This window comes from Leptonychotes weddellii, chromosome 1, assembly GCF_054177405.1.
Source record: "Leptonychotes weddellii isolate Sample4059 chromosome 1, ASM5417740v2, whole genome shotgun sequence".
Taxonomy (NCBI): Eukaryota; Metazoa; Chordata; class Mammalia; order Carnivora; family Phocidae; genus Leptonychotes; species Leptonychotes weddellii.
In genome coordinates, this window is record NC_138369.1 from 190,137,415 (window position 1) to 190,149,245 (window position 11,831).

Genomic DNA, 11,831 nt, shown 5'->3' on the forward strand with positions numbered 1-11,831 from the left:
AGAAGCAAAGTGTTTGGGGTGCGTGGTCAGGAAGACAGGAAAAGGGTGAGGTGGCTTTTCTATACGAACACTAGAGCTAAGTGGATGCAGTGAGGTTTCACTGTCCTCCCTGACTCTGCCCACCCCGAAAATCACTGTTTTTATTAGTTTCTGATTTATCATTCCAAAGCTTTGATTCTTTGCAAATATAAACAAACACGCAATATTCATACTTTTACCTTTTATTAGATAAGAGCCAGCACACACCACCTACTGCATCCCAGTTTATCCACTTCACAGTCTATCTGTAAACTGGAGGGAGAGGGAGGATGGACCCCAGAGGGGGGACCCCAGCCAGCCAGAAGTGGGGCCCGAGAGTTTTGCATGCTCAGTGGCAAGCACGGGAGGCCCAGAGCGTCTAGGGAAGCTGGGCACTGGGGGGGCGGGGTGCGGGGGGAGACACCCTTTAGATCAGGTTCCTCATCCGTCGTGTGGGATCGTGGGACAGTGGACTGGGTTGAATAGGGTTCCCCCAAAGTTCATGTGCACCTGAAACAGCATATCGTGCCTTTATTTGGAAATAAGGTCTTTGTAGATGTAACCAAGTTAAGATGTGGTCATAAGGGATTAGAGGGGGCCCTCACCCCAACGGCTGGCGTCTTCGTGAGCAGAGGACCCGCAGACACACACGGAGAAGGCCATGTGACAGAGCCTGGGGTGACGTGCCACAAGCCACGGAACACGGAGGAGTCCGGGTAACCGGCCACAGCCGCGACAGGCAGGCAGGACCCGCCCTGGAACCTTCCGGGGAGCACAGCCCTGCCGATGCCTGGGGCTCAGGCTCTGGCGTCCAGAGAGGGAGGTGCGTGGGTTAAGCCCCCAGAACGTGGCACAGGACAGAGACGGGCTCACGTGTGAGGTCACTTTCTGCTCTGGACCCAGCGGACTACTCCAGATGAAGTGGCACGGGGGTGGCGGAAACAGGCCCCCAGGGCCCCGCGCCCACGGACACCGCCCCGGGCACAATCAGCTCCCTCCATGCTCGTAATCACTCAAGCGAGAACAGCGACTGGAAACAGACAATGAAAGATTCTCAATTACACACGCATCTCCCGGGCAAAGTCACATTTCCATAAACATTGCAGAAGCGGCTCGGAGCGCGTGGCTGCTGGGGGCGGCCCGCACACCAGGCCCGTGGCCAGCCCCGGCCCCTCCCGAACTCAGGCACCTCTCCGCTGGTGTGGTGGGACATTCCCTCCGGGGGGGCCCTGTCACCCCAGACCCAGCAGTTCAAAGCGGGGCTCGCCTTGCGTCCACCACCTCACCTTGCTCTCCCCGCCGACGCACCCGTGTCCTCTCCATCTGTGCGTCCCTCTGCGTCTGCCCTGGGGCCGCCTCGGACGCCCCGCCTTCTGCTCATCGAGGGACCAGCACACCGTTGCCATCGGACGGTCGCTTGGCGCCTGGCCCGAGCCCTGGCTCTATCACGCACCCGCGCTCGGAGCCGCTGCCTCCGGCACCTCGGTCAGCCCCAGGCCGAGGGCAGGCGCTGTTACCCAGCCGCGCGGGGCCATCTGTCCACGGAGAGTCGCGGAATTAGGACGGACCAAGCGGGTGTCAGTCGCCTGCCCGGCCCAGCTGACCGCTGTCTGTGGAGGGGCTGGAGAGAGGAAAGCCTCTTCTCCGTTCGCTGGACGCTGCCTCATGCTCTGTGGCTCCTGTGAGGGCCTGGGGGAGGCGGGCTGCCGAGGGGAGTCTTTGAACACCGCAGAATCCGCTGCCCTGCTCTGGGCTCCCCCAGGCGCCCACACCTGGTAGCTCCACCTCCTGTCAGCAGGCCTTTGCCATTTGCCCACATGGGCACCATCTGCTCCCCTGTGGCTAGCTCCATCCCAGGTATCCCCAGAGACACGTGGCTGGGGGGGCGGTGAGGGGGAGGGAGGCAGGTGGGGGTGCGCGTCTAGAGGATGAGCAGTCCCCCCACTGGCAGGGCTCACAGACCTGCCCATGTCCCCAGAGACACGTGGCTGGGGGGGCCGTGAGGGGGAGGGAGACAGGTGGGGGTGCGTGTCTAGAGGATGAGCAGTCCCCCCACTGGCAGGGCTCACAGACCTGCCCATGTCCCCAGAGACACGTGGCTGGGGGGGCGGTGAGGGGGAGGGAGACAGGTGGGGGTGCGCGTCTAGAGGATGAGCAGCCCCCCCACTGGAGGGGCTCACAGACCTGCCCAGGTCCCCAGAGACACGTGGCTGGGGGGGGCCATGAGGGGAAGGGAGACAGGTGGGGGTGCGCGTCTAGAGGATGAGCAGCCCCCCCACTGGAGGGGCTTACAGACCTGCCCAGGTTTTCACCATGTTCATGCGAATTCTTAGGAGGAGGAACTCATGGTTTGGAAATATTTTATGCCGTTCTTAGTTCCGGGAATTAATTCTTTGATAAGGGTCCATTCTAGTTGCTTGCAAAGATTCTTTAGGAAACAGCTCAGCTGGCCCAGCCTAGATGGGCAGTTTCAGAAGCAGCGCAAGGGTGAGGGGGGTCTGCACGTGTATCTGCCCAAACCTGAGATCCCCTCCCCGACTTTTCAGAGCCAGGAAGGCTTTATCTTACCAGTACCCTCTCACTGGTTTGCTCCCCATAACCGTCTACAGAACCCCATTTCAATACATTGAGAATTAGCATTGCTCAGTGGCACTGAGGATTCCTTTCGGTTGCAAATGACGGGACCCCAAGCCAAGCTCATTTCAGAAAAGAAGAGAGTTTGCTGGTTGATTTAACTAGCAAGTGTAGGATGCAGCTACCTTCAGGCACAGCCGCATCCAGGATCTGGAAAGCCACACTGGGCACCACCTTAACTCAGACTCTAAACTTGATTTCACTGATGCTGGCCTTGCTCCCAGGCAAAGATGATGGCCTGGGAGCTCGAGGCCTGGGGGGTCCCCAGAACTCCCAGCTTGGAGGATCAGGGTCGTTCTGCCTTCACCCTTCCAGAAAAATCCTGGGCAGGGTTTGGATTGTGCGGACTTGGGTCACATGACCGTTGCTGAGCTAATTCCTGTGGGTGGGGGAGCACCTCTCTCTGGTTGGCTGGCCTCGGGTCGCGCGACTCCAGCCAGCTCCTGTGACCGCTCTGGGGACAGGGAGGCTGTCCCACCGACAACAGAAGCCATCGTGAGGGTAAGAGGGGGTGAGGAGGTTTCCCTGAAGGGAAGCGAAGGGGGGTTTTGCTACTAGATGAAGAGGACATTGTGTCTGGGAAGGTGAAAGCCACCAGCGCCCGACAGCACGTGAATTGTTGCTGCCGTCGCCCCTAGAAGATCTTGCATTTCGGGGCCTGACACCTCACCCAGGAGCGCCTCCTACTCTCTCAGGCCCAGGGGGGTCCCACAGAGCTCACAGTGCTAGGCAGTAGGTGCTCCACGAATGTTTGGGGTGTAGAGGCATCCAGTGGGCTCTTGCAACCTGGCAAATCATTGAATCCTTCTACCCTATACCCCCCAGGCTGTAGCGCTCACCCTTGAGGAGGGTCCATGTCTGCGCGTGAGACAGATGGACAGAAGCAGAGGGGTGTGCACCAGGGTCTACCCTCAAAGCGCCGTCCCCGCCCCTGATGCTGGGGTGCAGTGCCCTTCAGGGGTCTGGCTTGGAGATCCCCCGCCCCCCGCCCCATACACGAGTTACCTAAATTCTTCTCCCTTCCATTCGCATCAGCCGCAGGTCAGGACCCACATGCGTTTGACGCTAATGGAAAATCTGCCTTGTGACTCGTGGAATGGCCTGAGCCATCGGGCGTGTGACCATGAGGGGGGCCAGGCTGAGCTGCCTCTCCCCAGGGGGGGCTGGGAGGGGGCACACTCGGGCCCGCCACGCCCGCGAGGTTGGCCTCTGGGCTCCAGGACGAGGACAGACAGGGAAGGTTGTGGCAGAAGGGCCCACCCAGCGGCCAGCTTAAAGGGGGTCAGCCCTCAGCTGGCCCTGGCTCGGCTGGGTGGGAACAGTTCCAGAATTCCAGGCATTTGCAAATGGAACAGCTGCTGGGACAGCCTGGGGCCTCAGCGTCCTGCCCCCACCCCGGAACCCCCTTCCCCTAACCCAGCCTGTCAGATCAGCGGCTTGTGAAGCCCACAGGCAGGAGGCGTGCAGGAGGTGTGGGGAGATTCGAGAAGGGAAAAAAGAGTGCCTTAGCCGGCACCTCAAACAGAAACCCTTCCCAAACCCCGAAAGTGAGGGCTTTCTTCTTTGCAGATCTGCCTGTGTTTCTGGGTTTCCAGGGGCCTGGCTGGGGCTGGAAATAGAAATGCATTCCGTGCATTCATTCACTTAGCAAATATTTACTAAGCACCTCCCATGGGCCAGGCCTGGGCCAGGCCCGGCTTCCTCCTCCTCCTCCTCATCGTATGTCAGTGAGCAAAACAGACAAACCCGTGCCTTTACGGAATTGGTGCCCGAGTGTGGGAAGACAGAACAAAAGCAAAAGGAGGACAAAGGATTAAAGTAGTCGATGGAGAGGTGCTAAGTGCTACATGAAAAGCAGGGCCGGCAGAAGGGGGACGGCCTGGAGCAGACGGTCACGCTTTGCCTGTGCGGGCCCATCGAGGCAGCGCGGGGCTGTGAGCGGAGGGCCCGTGTCGCCCGCGAGTGTGGTCAGGCTCCCCTTAGCTGCGGCGTGGAGCACAGATGGTGGCGAGGCGGCCGGGGAGCCGGTGGGAGTCTGCTGCGTGATGCAGGGGTGGAGTGGGCAGATCCGGGGTGTGTTCTGAGGATGGAGCCGGTGGGGTTTCCCGGAAGCGAGGAGAACTTGGATTAGGTCCGCACCATGTCCGCGGGGGATGCTGTGGTGCTGGAAGGCGGGGGCGCCGTGGCTCAGCCTACCGGACACTGACGAGGCAGGTGCAGCGGGTCCCGGTCGAGGAAGCCGGTCTACCAGCCTGGAGGGGTGCAGGGAGGCATCGGGAGTCACGGGGACGGTTTGCTCTTGTGAAAAATGTATTTAGTTCAGAGACGTGTGCCACAATGACTCAACGTTTACCGAGCAGCCTCACCGTGCCCCCTGGAGAACCGGCCCCCAGCTGCTGGGGGGGGGGGTGCAGCAACCGGCACCTTCTAGAGGCTGGGCCCGGCCCCTCAGAGCCCCTTCCAGAGCCCTGACTGCCGCGTGGGGACAGGGTCTGAAAGTGACGTTGCGCTGTGACCAACATCTTGTAAGGCAGCAAGAAGTGACGAGGCGAGCTCCCCCCCACTCCCCCCCACTCTCCCACCACCCTCGAGTGGGGCTGCCCCTCGCCTCAGGGGGCAAAAGGAAGATGCAGAGCGTGTGCGGTGCGAGTATGTGTGAATGTGTGCGTGCGAGCGTTGCAGATGTGCGTGCGTCTGTGTGTATCTGTGTGTGTGTGCACGTTTGTACTGGTTTAAAAAGTGACCAAGTGAACTCATGCAGAAAGAACCCAAGGTCAGGAAGGGCTCTGCCGTGTGGACTTGGAATGTGTGAACCCAGGTCCTCGGAAGGAAGGGAGCAGAGTGCAGGCTGCAGCAGGATTGGGCATGGGCACACAGCGGGAGCTGGCCCGTCCCCTCACCCCCCGCCCTGGGCTCCCGGCCCCACGGCTCTGCAGTGGGCAGAGAAGCTACTCACTGACCGGGACCAGGGCGGAGAAGGGAGACCTGAAGGGGTTGGAGGGCGAGAAGAGGAAGTACATGTTGTCTGGGTGGGGGGGCATCGGGGGCAGGAGGGACCCTGTGCAGAGGCCACTTCCTCTGAACAGCCTGGTGGGACCCTGGAGAATACGTAACCCAAATAAGAGGGGGTGAGCTGCGGGCACTGGAGCCTCCCCAGGAGAGTGACCTGTGCTCAGTGGTTGACGGTGGCTCAAGGGGGCAGCGCCAGTCAGTGGGAACAGTGGCTAGGTGGCGGGTTCCCAGCTAGCAGGACTGTCCTGGCCAGCAGCGATCTCCTGTGGTCAGGCAGCCTCCCTCTGTGTAGGCAGCCAGCCTGACGGCGGCGGGGAGGACGGCCGATCATTTGTGAAGAGTTTCAAAAGGAAAGTCGGAGCTTGATTGCATGTTGACCTGACAGCAGATAGCAACACACCAGCAGATAGCTCCAGATGCTCTAGGGAAGGGCTTCCCTCATTTCCAGTGCTGGGAACTTCATTATCACTGCCATCAGCACCACCTCCACCTTCGTCTCTACCTCCATCTTCACCTCCCCTATCACCTCCGCCACCTCCACCTCCACCACCTCCATCACCTTCACCATCACCTCCACCATCCCATCACCTCCTCCACCACCATCACCTCCTCCACCTCCACCACCTCCATCACCATCACCTCCACCACCATCGCCTCCTCCACCACCTTCACCTCCACCATCACCATCACCTCTACCTTCACCTCCACCATCATCTCCACCACCACCTCTACCTTCACCTTCACCGTCACCTCCACCACCATCTCCACCTCCATCAGCACCTCCACCATCACCATCACCTCCTCCACCTCTGCCACCTCCACGACCTCTACCATCACCATAACCTCCACCATCTCCTCCACTGTCACCATCACCTCCACCATCACCTCCTCCACCTCCGCCACCTCCACCTCCACCACCTCCATCATCATCACCTCTACCTTCACCTCCACCATCACTTCCACCACCACCTCAACCATCACCATCACCTCTACCTTCACCTCCACCGCCACCTCCACCTCCACCTCCACCACCTCCGACATCATCACCTCCACCACGACCTACACCATCACCACCACCACCATTATGATCACTGTCTAATTGCTACTATTTGGGGGGTAATGACCAGATACTTGTTCACTCCATAAATTTTCTCATCCCAGACTTTGCCACCCCTTTACCACCCTGCCCTGCCTACACTGTGCCCCGGGAGGCTGCCCACCTGCTAGATGACTCTGCCCAGCTAACTCCCTCACCCTCTGGCTTCCAGCAGGGGCTTCCTGCTGATTGGAGGGCACGGCAGGACGTCAGATGGAGGAGAGCAGAAGGGAGGGACACTCGTTCTTCTTCACCAGGCTGTCGGAGCACAGATCCCACCAGGTGGCCCTTCCTGAGGCCCTGGCCCTGGCTCTGGTAACCACCGCCTTCCCACGCTCCTTCGGCCTGGGGGTGGTCACAGGTCCCTTGATGCCTCAGCCGCTCTGGTGGTTCCCTCAATCCTGCCAACACCTCTGAAAATGCTCTTTTCATTAACAAATCTCGTTGCCCCCCCATAAGTGGGCCATCTGTTTCCTGTCCTATTCTGAGAGATGCCAGTCTCGTGGCATGCCAGGCACAGCACGCACATCCTGGAGAGTCCCAGCAGCACCTGCACAAAACCCCCATTAAAGTGGCTGGCAGCACCTGTAGCCGGGGCATCTGGGCTGAGGCCAGGGACACAGCCTGCCCCGAGGAGCCCCGGGGGGCCTACAAGACAGCAAGGGCCCCAGCCTGACAGAGTCCAGCTCCAGGAGCTGGGGTGGTGAGCAGGTAGGAGGGAGCCTGTTGGACTCAGGCCTGGGTGCAATGGGGATTTGTCCATGACTGGAAGGGAGATCCAAAGGGGCCCCTGGAACCTGCCCTGGCCCCCCCCCCCGGGGTGCTGGGAGGCTCTGCTGGGTGGGGGAGACAGGGAAAGACAGACCCCTCTTCATGGGGAATACCATGCCCTCTCCAAACAGCGCTGCGGGGGTGGGGGGAAGCACAAAGCTTCTCCTCTTTCTTCTGCGCTAAAGCCGCTCTCTCTGCTGACTTCCCTTCCTGCCTGGCTTCCCCCTTTGCTCCCCCTGCCCCCACCCTGCTTTCCCCTTTCCCCTTCCCCACCAGGGCTCTGCTGTCAGTCAGTCATGACCTTCCAAAGAGAACAAGCCCTTGGCACAGGGTTGCTAGGCCCGTCCTCAGCCTCTCCTGTCCCTTGGACTCTGGATGGGAGCCCTGCGGGGCCTGTCCAGCCCAGCCCATCTGGAGGATCTGCAGAAGCAGGACATGCCATTTCCACGTGTGGGACTTTGTCATCTATCTGGGCCTGGCTCCTTTGCAAAGTGTCCTCATTCCTGAGCCTTGGGGACAAAAGACTTATCAGACTGGGACCTCTGCTGGGTGGGGGAGACAGGTGCAGTCTCAGGACAGGCTGAGAGTTGGCCCAGTGAACAGGTGAGGGCTGCAGAACCCATGCAGCTGGGAGGGGGGCTGGCCCAGGGCTCAGGGCTCTGCTTCCCTTCCTCTGGGCTCCAGGCTTCTTCCACAGCCCACCTGGCACCGTTCGATTCCTTCCAGATCCGACCCTCAGTGTGACCACAGTGATAGTCACGTTATTCCCCACAGGGCCCCTGCCCTCAAGCCTGCCCTCCCCCTCCTCCCTCTCTCCCTCCTTCTGTCCCCCCCCCACTCGGGTGACAGTAGTGACGTCAACAACTGAAAGCCCCAGCACCTGCTGGCCACCAGATCCATGCAGCATTTGGGGGCGGCTCCCTTTCCTTGAGCACCCCCCTCACCGTGGAAGCCATGGGCTGGGCCCCATGGATCTGGGAGAGGTCTCAAGTACCCATGACAAAATCACGTCTTCAGAATCTCGTGTTTTCATTTAAAACAAAATTCATTCACATATGGCACGCTCCTCCTTGCCAATCGATGCTTTATAATGAATGCTCCGCGGAGGCTCTGCTGACCCCTCCCCAGAGCCTCCAGGCCTGAGCATCGTGCCGCATCTGGTGATGGCTCAGGGCACCCATGTCACAGTGACCAAGTGATAGCACATCGCCCAACAGGCAGGCAGGGGAGCCAGACCCAGAGTCTGGTCTTGGCCAGCCTAGGGCAGGGTGGGGACCTGGCTGCCCGAAAAAAGGCCTGTTTACCCGGTCAGGAGGACGCCAGCTGCAGGCCTGCCAGGCCCTGTGGGATCCACCCACGGAATCACAATGGGCAGCTTGTGCCCTAGCCATCCTCCTGGGGCCACCCCGGGCCTGGTGCTGTGGACAAGGCAAGTGGGGTGGGGGGACGGGCAGGGAGGAACCTTTGTGTCCTTGGCAAGGCCAGATGCTCGTGCGTGCCTATGGGTCAGCTGAGACAGTGCGGGCAGAGTGGGCCCCAAAGCTGTCCACATCCTCATTCTGGAAACTGGGAATGTGTTACCTTCCACGGCAAAGGGGACTTCAGGTTGCTGATTCCCTGACCCGAAGGTGGGAAGGTGTCCTAGATCCTCTGGGCGGGCCCCAGGCTGCCAGGGTCCCTTAACTGGAAGAGGCAGGAAGGAGCATCAAGGTCAGAGAGATGCTGGCTGTGAATGGGGGGAAGGCCACAAGCCGAGGGGTGCAGATACCTCTAGAAGCTGGAAAACAGATTCTCCCCTGGAGCCTCCAGAAGCAGCCAGCCCCACCACACCTTGCTTTTAGCCCTGTGAGACCCTGCAGGACCTTGGACCCAGGAGACTGTAAGAGGAGAAATCTGTGTGTGCCAGGCCACCGAGCGAGTGGTCATTTGTCACCCCAGCGACAGGAACCATGCGGGAATCGGTTTCTGCCCTCCACAGCGGCAAGCCACCATGAGGCAGTTACCCCCTGGCTGAGCCTGGGATTCCCCATCTGAATCTTAAGGACAATAACCCCCCTCCAGAAGGGTCCGGGACCGTGCACGCGGGACACTTAATGCCGCGGCTGCACACAGTAGGAGGGTGTCCCCATGGTCAGGCCACCTCCTTCCTCCCCATGGCATGGGCCCCACACCCTGGTTCGTCCACTCGTGTGGAGTAGGGCTTGTTGCTGGGGCAAGGGGGGACGGGGAGCCTGTGGGATGGGCAGGGGGGAGGCAGAGGGGATGGGCTGGGGAGCTTGGAAAAGAGAGCGTGTCCCTCCAAGATGACCGAGGGCGTGGCGTATGGTTGAACCAGGGCCACCTGCGCCTGCGGCTCAAATGGGTTGGATCCTATCTGGCCCAGAGCTGCACGTGGGGGGTGGTCGGATCAGATCCTCTGCAAGGAGCCCAGGAGTAGCCAGGGAAACCTGCAAAGATGAGGGTTTTCTTTTTTCTTTCTTTTTTTTTATTTTGATTTCCTTATTTTTTAATTTTTTTTTTATTAGTTTCAGAGGTAGAGGTCAGTGATTCATCAGTCTTATGTAACACCCAGTGCTCATTACATCCTGTACCCTCCTTAATGCCCATCACCCGGTTACACCATCCTCCCCACCCCCCTCCCCTCCAGCAACCCTCAGTTTGTTTCCTATGATTAAGAGTCTCTCATGGTTTGTCTCCTTCTCTGATTTCTTCTTGTTTTATTTTCCCTCCCTTCCCCTATGAGCCTCTGTGCTGTTTCTTAAATTCCACACATGAGTGAGATCATATGATAATTGTCTTTCTCTGATGGACTTATTTCACTTAGCATAATACCCTCCAGTTCCATCCACATCGTTGTGAATGACAAGATTTCCTTGTTTTTGATGGCTGCGTGATATTCCATTGTCTCTATATTCCACGTTGTCTTTATCCATTCAAGAGCAGGATGTGGAAGGGTTTGGAAGCAGGGACAGTAGGGAGGGTGGCAGGGTGCTAGGCGGGGGTCATTGGGGGCAGCTGGAGTGGAGGGGTGGACACAGGGGCAGAGGAAAGGAAACCAGAGAGGGCCTCTCTGGAGTAGGGGAGGGTGGAGGGACGGTGCCAGGGGTGGTCAGGGCCAGCAGGCCGGGCTGGTGGTTGGTGTGCGTCTGGACCCCGAGCGGGGCCCTCCTCAGCCCCACCAGGCACCCCCTGACCAGGAAGGGGGTGATCCCCAGGTGGAGACAGCTGCTTCTGGGTATCTCCCCATCTCTACCAGTGTCCTGGGGTCACCACCCAGAGCACCACACACCGAGGCGTAAACAACACTAACCTGGCCGTCTAGAACCAAGGCGTTGGCAGGGCCGTGTTCCCCCTGGAGGATCTCCAGGAGGGACCATCCCACGGCCCTCTCCCAGCTCCTGGTGCTGCTGGCCATTCTTGGGGTTCCCAGTCTCTGCCTCCATCCTCACATGGCTTCCTCTGTGTCTGTGTGTCCTCTTCTGTCTCTGCTCAGGACACTCTCCATGGATTTAGGGCCCACCCTGCTCCAGCCTGCACTCATCTCAACCCAAGGACATCCGCAGAGACCCTGTTTCCAAATAAGGTCCCTTTCAGAGCGGTGGGGGTTAGGATGTGGACCTATCTCTTTGGGGGATACAATTCAACCCACAACACCATCCACACCCCAAAATGGAGCACGATAGCTGAGAGCCAGGCCTGGGGTCCACACACAGGGACACTGGGAGGGTCCAGGTCTGTGAGCCGACGTCCCTGCTGTGGACCCAGGTGTCCCTGAAGGCCTTCCTTGTCCTCCCACCGTGGGGGTTGGGCCAGCTCCCAGCCCACGGCTCTCTGACCCTAGCCAAGAGGGTGGGACCAGACCCACGAGCGGGCCCCAGCCGCCCCTCCCTGGGCCTGGGCAAGCCTACGCTGGAGGGAAGATCTGAGTCTTGCTGGCCTCCACGGAAGCCAACAAGTGAACCCCCCGCAAGCTTCAGCCTCAGGGCAGCGAGCACGGGGCCTGCATGCTAGCAGACAGGAGAGCCTGGGGGGCAGGGCACAGGGACTCGTCCCACTGTCATGGGCGTGGGGTACTCCTTACCTGGAGTACAGGGTGGTGGACACAAGGACAAATGCCCAGAGTCGAACGGCAGGTGGAGTGCAGAGCCCGTGGTAGGGGCGGGCACCTGTGTGTCCTTATGGAGAAGTTCACAACCCCACGACAGATTCGGGGCCACCCTCACGCCATGGGGTTGGGACTAGTCTGGAGGCCTTCAAGGACAGTACTCTTCCCCCCTTCCAAGCCCTCGCAAAGTGCAAA

At 59.8% G+C, this 11,831-nt stretch overlaps 1 long non-coding RNA gene across 1 annotated transcript; it reads right to left on the reverse strand.

The window, feature by feature from the left end:
- Nucleotides 1-205: 205 nt before the first annotated feature.
- On the reverse strand, nt 206-1,744 carry LOC115937413 (uncharacterized). The gene is made up of 2 exons (XR_004072707.2): nt 1,305-1,744; nt 206-1,048 (listed from the first exon to the last, which is right to left on the reverse strand). It is a non-coding gene; the product is annotated as an uncharacterized LOC115937413 (long non-coding RNA).
- Nucleotides 1,745-11,831: the final 10,087 nt, after the last annotated feature.